Raw genomic sequence first — 8177 nt, 5'->3', positions numbered from 1 at the left:
TCTCCCATGCCCCCCTGCCTCACCGCTTCCTGCCCCTGCTCCGCCACCCCCCCACCCCCACCCCATCTTCTCCCATGCCCCCCTGCCCCACCTCTTCCTGCCCCTGCTCCCCCACCCCCCCACCCCCACCCCACCTTCTCCCATGCCCCCCTGCCCCACCTCTTCCTGACCCTGCTCCTCCACCCCCCCACCCCCACCCCACCTTCTCCCATGCCCCCCTGCCCCACCTCTTCCTGACCCTGCTCCGCCACCACCCCACCCCCACCCCACCCCTTCTCACATGCCCCCCTGCCCCACCGCTTCCTGCCCCTGCTCCACCACCACCCCACCCCCATTCCACCCCTTTCCCCAGGCCCCCTCCCCCGAGCAACGTGGCCCGCGGGATTAGCGGGGTACTGGAGCCGGCAGAAGGGGTCGGGCCCGCACTCACCGGCGGTGGAGGCAGGAAGCACTCTCTATGCCCTGATCTAAATTGTTGCTGACGACATTGAACAGAACCGGACCCAGAACCGATCCCTGCGGAACCCACTGGTTAATAACGACTCTCTGAAGACGGTTTTCCAGCCAGTTTTGCACCCACCTTAGAGTAGCCCCATCTAGGTTGTATTTCCCTAGTTTATTGATGAGAAGGTCATGTGAAACCGTATCAAATGCTTTACTTTAGATGTGCATTATTCTCACAACAGACTGGGATAGCTAATGTTCAAAGTTTCTGTGCCGAGCTAACGATGCTGCATGTTCCCCCTTCCGCAGTTTAAGTGATAACAGATCAAACATGTGTTACCCTCCTGCCTGTCAGAGTTGGCAGCAACAAGGGCCGGGTTCAGTATGTAGGGGTTCCGTTTCAATAACGCAATGCAAAACCGGCTCGAGCCCCCACCCAGTGACCTGGCACAATTACACAACACCCCCCGGGTGCCTCTAAGAGGCAATACTTCCCCTCTCGCAAGCACAGAGTCTGAGTGTAGCAATAGCCTTTTAATAAAGGAGGGAAACAATGCGGCATTATGTTGGGTAAACACCACAAACAGGATTCATAACACAAACCATGAGCAAAAGACCCACCCGCAAGTAAGTTTGGCAGTGTCCTTTTCCCCTCGAGGTCTTAAATCCAGCAACCCAACAGTCACCCCACCCACAGTTTCTGTCCTTGGTCAGTGCAGCCCCCAGAGTTCAGAAGTTCATCTGCAGAGTTCACCTCCCAGCCTGGGTGGAAGTGGGGGGAGGTATGGGGGGGGGGGCAGCTTACATGGTCCGCTGTTCGGATTGACGGATGATCGATCGCCAGACCTCTCCGCGGGGTTCAGCTGCAGTCTTCACCACCAGCTGCACCCCTGCCAGCTGCCCTGCTATCCGCTCCTCTCCACCCCGTGTGCCTCTTCGCTATCCACTCCCCTCCACTAACCATCCTCCTAGCTGCTCACAACTTGTTGTCAAGCTCCCCACTCTTAACACAGCTCTCAGGGATTCCAGCTCTTAGTAGGGGGCCCTCAATGCTGGCATACTCAGAACCACTCGCCCAAAGCAGGTCTAAAGCTTAGATCTAGGAATCAGTGATTGCAGCACCTAACCTGACTCAAAATTAGCTTTATAAGCACTATGGCACAAGAAGCCAAAATAGTGTTTGTGGCCAGAACCACTATCCCAGACATGCCCCTCATAGTGCTTTGGAACCCATGTCCCTTCACTAGCGAGTACTACTAACTTGAGGTCGAGTCCCTCCTTCATAAAATGTCAAGTACAGTTCACATTACAATTCACACAACCGGGATAACAACCCTCCATTACCGCTGCCCCAATAACAAAGAGACTGGGGGTCCCACAGCAGCCAAAGTGACCATTTAGGCCAGCAGTCCATCATGCTAGGCAGGGTGGGTGGGCCCATGCAAATGAGATCAGCCCCTGAGGTCCTTTTCCACAGCTCACCACCACATGTCAGGGGAGAGCCCGTTCTGACTCTGCTTACACTTGTAGAAAATACAGCAGCCGTCTGCCCAGCACCACGCAAGTGACTGCACAGGTGCGTGCGAGAGGGTTTGACTCACGTGAGTGAGGAGACCTGCGATGTTCTCAGTTGTAGCTATCTGCCTTATCTCTAGACGGCTGTTGAAGGGGAAGTTGCAGAGAGGCCTGGAGGATGGGGTTGCGGTGGGCTTGCTTTGGGGGTGGGGGGCTGGGTTTTTTGCATTTCAATGGTGGTAACGCTACGCCGGAGCAGTCTGGAGGGTCGCTCTGGCTTCACAGTCCTAACGCTACAGTAATTTGACTTGGCTGGAGACCACTCGCAGGGTTGCAACATCACTGAAATTGGCCCGGACGCCCTTCCATCCAGCCCAGCCCAGCCCAGCCCAGCCCAATGGTGCTGCGAACTGGTGCATGGGGCTCGTCCTGTCCAGCAGAGTGCAGGGACCCTGCAGAGAACTCAACTCCTGGCGCCACCCGCTGATGCCCTGTGGGTAAAGCAGAGGGGAGACTCCCCGGCCAATGGGGATGGGGGGAAGAGCAGGGACCAGAAGGGGTCTCTGCCAGGGGAGGGGCAGGGACTGGAATTTGTCCCCCCAGGAAGTATTGGAATTGGCACCTCTGCTTTGGAGACAGGCTGCAGATTCCAATCTCAGTAGACACTGAGCAGGGGTGGCAGATATCATAGGCCAGGTCAGGCTAAGCCGCCCCCAATCCGGCCATGGCCTGGCCCATGCTCCACCCCGAGGCCCCACCGTGGCTCCCTCTCTCCCCTGAAGCCGGTCCGGACTCAGATCCAGAAATAAGTCTAGAGAGACGTAGTTAAAAGTTCTGATCTCTTCTCAGGGACCCCTGGAGCTGAACTCACCATGGGGTGGAGTGCTGGGCCTTAGGGCTGGTTCCAGAGGAGACAGTGGTGCTGCCCGATGAAGTCATTAGAGGTGAAATTGCTAAGAACTGGGCTAAGTGATGACACCTCCACCCCGAGGCCCCACATGTGCAGTCGCTTGCGTGGTGCTGGGCAGACGGCGGCTGTATTTTCAACAGGTTTGATCTGTTATGGCTGAAACGGCGGAAGGGGGAACATACAGCATCGTTACCTGGGCACAGAAACTTTGAACATTAGCTACCCCAGTCTGTTGTGAGAACAATGCACTTCTTTAGTCCCACGTAAAAAACCCTGGCAGATTAAATTATTTTTCTGGCAACTCAGAAAAAAAAAAGGGCCAGGCTGGTCAAATACCAGTCAGGTGGGGACCCTCCTCTGGCCACAGTGGTGCTGACTCAGTACAGGACCACTGCTTAAATGCACTCAGGCCATGGCATCCCGGCCTAGGGAACTTTGAGCAAGTACAAAAACCAGGAAGGGGGGATGGGACCCCTCTTAGCCCTTCTTCCTCCACCAACAGAAACCACTGTCCCAGAGCGGTACAGGTTTGGGACACAACTTTCACAGCAGATGCACCTCTGCAAGACCGCTAGCCCTGAATGGAAACTTTCCAGCATCAGAAACAGCTGCTGAACCTATCTAGTAACTCTGGCAGCCCTGCTCCAGGGGACACTGAGACCTTCTAACTAACCTGCCCAGGGGATTCAACTACAACCCACGTCCCCTCCCCACAATGCTTCCACGTGCCACTTGGTCAATCCCCGCTCCAGGCCCACTGCTGCCGCCCAGCTGGTAAGCACCCAGCTCCCCCGGGCCTGGCGGTGGCTTGGGAGCAAGAGATTCAGGTTTAAATGTGAACTATCGAGCTGTGCACCCAGCTGACCACCGTAACCGTGGGAACTGATTCCCATTTCCATCACTCTCTCCTTGTCTTTTGGTTTCAACTAGCCCCTGAGCTCTGTGGGGCAGGGACCGGGTCTCCCAGTGTCTGTGCAGCACCCGGCGCAGAGGAGCCCTGAGCCCAACTGGGGCCTCCGCAGATGCCACCACAGCACAAACAAATACACAATGGTTGTGTTATTTGCCAACTTGCACTTAAAGATTTGTTAGTTAATTATAAACCTACTGTCACTGGTTCCTGGTGCCATTAACAGACAAACAAACGTCGACCTCGCCCTGACTCCACCCCACCCAGGCAGACCCACCCTTTCAAATAAACCAGCTGATTTCTGGGCAGTGAGGTTTTACTTTTGGCCTCCCACAGCTGGCTAGTGCCCCACTGCGGCTGCTGCCACGTTCACAGCTGAATGACAGGAAATGCACGTTTTCAAAGCAAAAGGCTGAGCCCCAAGATTGCCAGCTCTCCCGATCTTATCTCCTAACTAACTTCAAGTCCCATCCATTGTCCAGCCAGGAAGAGGCAACAGGGGCCCTGAAAGTTAGTGGAAAGACTTTGAAACTGAGAAAAAAACTCAAGTCTTGGAAATCTAAGTCCAGTGGAAGGCAATGAAAAGGATCAGGGGGCCGGGGCACATGACTTATGAGGAGAGGCTGAGGGAACTGGGCCTATTTAGTCTGCCGAAGAGAAATAATAAATAAATAAATAATGGAGATATCCCATCTCCTAGAACTGGAAGGGACCTTGAAAGGTCATTGAGTTTAGCCCCCTGCCTTCACTAGCAGGACCAAGTACTAATTTTGCCCCAGATCCCTAAGTGGCCCCCTTAAGGATTGAACTCATAACCCTGGTTTAGCAGGCCAATGTTCAAACTACTGAGCTTATCCCTGCCCCCCAAAGAGAAGAGTGAGGGGTCATCTATGAGGTGAGCAGCAGTGTGGGCAGCTCCGCCCGGCCTGTGTGTGGGGGTGGAGGGAGGAGGCACAGACAGACAGACGCACACAGCCATGCAGCCCCCAGGGGATGGACAGAGAGATACCAACAGCCATGCGGTCCCTGGAGGACGGACAGATAGACGCACATGGCCATGCAGTCCCTGGGGGATGGACAGACAGATAACAGGAATAGGGTTCCTGGGGGACGGACAGACAGAAGCATGTGGCCATGCGGTCCGAGAGGGACGCATAGACAGATGCACATGGCCATGTGGACCCTGGGGGATGGACAGACAGACACATGCGGCCCCTGGGGGATGGACAGACAGAAGCATGTGGCCATGCGGTCCAAGGGGGATGGACAGACAGACACACACAACCCTGGAGCCTGTGAGGGGCGAGGGTCCTGGGGGAGGGGCGCAGTCACCCCATTGTTCTGCTGAATGTCAGAGATGCGAGTCCCCGTTTTATAAAGGTACAAACTGCTCCGTAATAAAGAGGCACAAGTAGACCCCGAGCCGGGCGCGCCGCGTGGTGTCCTGCCGCGGAGCTGGGCTGGCTGCGAGGGCAGCACCCCGATGGCACCGGGGGGTGATCCAGGCGCCCGTAGAGCATGGGGCAAGGGGGAGACCGATGCCCCAGCGCCCATCAGGGCCCTGCCCCATGTGCAGGCTGCCTGCTGCTGCAGCCGCTCCCACCCAGAGCCAGCAGCTCCCTGCCCATTCCCCGCCCCACGCTCCACCCTAGGGCAGCCGGCTCCAGCTGTGTGGGAGAGAGCGCCCCCCCCCCCCCGCATTGGGGAAAGTGGCCCCTGCCCAGCCTGGGATGTGTGAGGGGGTGTCAGGCTCCTGGGGGGTGCCCAGGGGACCCCACGCTGCCAAACCAGGTTTGCCTGGACAAAGGAATGGGAGGGGGGAGGCTGCCAGGGCCCCTCCTTGTGCTGAGCTCAGTGGGGGCCCCGAGTGTGTGCAGGGAGGAGTGACCCCCATTGCCCTTCCGCCATGTGAACACGCTGCCGTCACACACACACACACACACCCCACACACACGGCTCTGAGGAGGGGAAGCACCGACACCCCTAATCACAATTCTGCCCCCCACACACACGCACACACAGGAGCAGGGCCGGCCCACAACATTTTGGCACCTGAGGCGGGGAGCTCAAATGACGCCCCCATGTCCCCTCGCTCGGGCCAAAACTTTGAAAGATCTTAATTCTGCCTTCTTCCTGTTCTACTCCTCTCATGGTACTGCTCGGCTACCTACCCCAATAAAGGAGAACTAACAACTTAAAATGCCTTGTTCAAAAATTGTAAGTAACTCTTAACTTTCAAACGCCTGAACAGCAAATGTAACTTTTCTTGTCTGCATAGTAAACACTGGCATTTTTATCTGTTTGAATAATCAAAGTGGTGCTTTCCGTGCCTTCTTGGTTGCAAAGATTTGAACTGCTTCCTGCTGAAGGTCCACAGTCTGGGCCAGCTCATGCTCTACTGAGATGGTTTCAAGGCCGACCAGCCTCTCCTGTGTCATTGTGGAGCGTAGATGTGTTTTTATTAACTTCAGCTTGGAGAAGCTGCGTTCTTCACTGGCAACTGTTACAGGAAGTGTTAGACGTATGCGCAGAGCAACAAAAGCATTTGGAAAGAGGGGGGTCATCTTATTTGTGCACATATATTCCAGAACAGCCTTTGGAGTTGATCCTGCTGAAATGTGTCTTGAAAGGGCTTTCAGTTCATCCCCTAAATCACTCGCATCAATATCGCGCATGTCATCATGTGTCAACACTGTCATAGCATCATCCTCCATAATAGCAACTATGGCATCATCTATCTTCCCAATTTGGTGTTTGATCGGTTTTATCGCCTCCACTCGACTTTCCCATCGTGTGGCACTCAGTGGTTTCAGTCTCAGAGAGGATGTTCCCAGATGTTGCTTCAAAATTTGCCATCGATGAGTTGATGCAGAGAAAAATACAGAGATGCTTTGACTTACATTAAAAAAACCAGCAGCCTCACTAGAAGCTAATGCTGCATCACTGACCACCAAGCTCAGTGAATGAGAACTGCATGGGACAAAAAAAGCTCCAGGGTTTAACTCTCGGATCCGTGTCTGCACTCCTCTGTTCTTTCCTCTCGTGTTGGCACCATTATCGTAGCCCTGACCTCTCATGTCAGCTATCGCAACTCCCATTGTGACGGTGCCCCCCATAAGGCTTTATGGAATACGCTTATGAATGTATATGTGACATAACTGGAATATGTTTTATGCTACGTATGCCATGTAACATATCTCTGTAAAGGTTCTGATCTACTGAATCTATTCCTCCTATTTGAATGCATGTACCATTTTCATATTCGAAGTTATGAATATTGGCTGTGTACTGGCTTGATTTTAACTAGCCTAGTAGAGCATTTGGTCAGCTTCCTGAGAAAAGTGCACATTAAGTGCCCAATCAAAAACCACTTAAGCCAACAATGCACTTGAAGATGCCAGTTCACATCGGAGCCTTCCCTGGAATGTGGCTTGGCTGGTAAAAACTGAGCCATGCCCCCCAACCCCCTGACCTGAGTCCCTCCTGCATTCTGCACTCCCTCCCTGTGACTTTATGAGTGTAATATCATATCTCATTGGAAGGTGACAGGGCCAGAAAGAGTTAATTAACTGACCTGACCCATGGCCGAACTTTAAAGACTGGTTAGGAAGATCTTTAAATAAATAGAGCTTTGAAATGCAGCCTGCATTGTTAGAGGTAGAAGGGTAGGTGTTTGCTCAGGTCTTGTGATGTAAGCAAACAAGTCTTGTCTATTGCTACAGCTTTGATTCAAAGATCAAAAAAGGAATATTAACATTTAGGAAGACACTTAAATTAAATAGTATTATTGTCTCTATGTCTCTTTGAAGGTTGTGGTAACCTGTATCTGAACTAGTTTAATGGATAAATTACCCTGTGCTAATTGCCAAGATGTTTGGGAGAAGGAGAGTTAAGCCTATTGTTTTCTCAGGCCAAAAGGCTGCTGGAAATGTATAAAAACCCTGGGACACAATCCTGCTTCATCTCAGATCTGCTTTGGGTTTCAAGAGGGGGAAATCTTAAGCCACAAGGATTGAGATCCCCAGTCACTGACTGGAGTCACCCTGAATATGGACATTGGACTATAACCTATGGACTCTTTCTAAAAGGACTTTTGGCAACTACAAGCTCATCTCTGCTATGTACCTGAACCTCAAGAATTGAATTCAAGTCTGTCTGTATATTGATCTTTTAACCAACACTCTCTCTTTTCTTTTCTAATAAATGTTAGTTTAGTTAATAAGAATTGGCTATAGTGTGTATTTTGGGTAAGATCTAAGTTATAATTGGACCTGGGTATGTGGCTGATCCTTTGGGGTTGGAAGAACCTTTTCTTTTATATGACGAGATAAGATTTTCAGTAATCATCATCGTATCTGACAGGTGTGTCTGGACGGAGGCCTGAGGCCGGGCACTTTA

The sequence above is a fragment of the Chrysemys picta genome, chromosome 11 (assembly GCF_011386835.1).
Source record: "Chrysemys picta bellii isolate R12L10 chromosome 11, ASM1138683v2, whole genome shotgun sequence".
In the NCBI taxonomy this organism is placed as follows: domain Eukaryota; kingdom Metazoa; phylum Chordata; order Testudines; family Emydidae; genus Chrysemys; species Chrysemys picta.
This window is presented reverse-complemented; position numbering follows the sequence as displayed.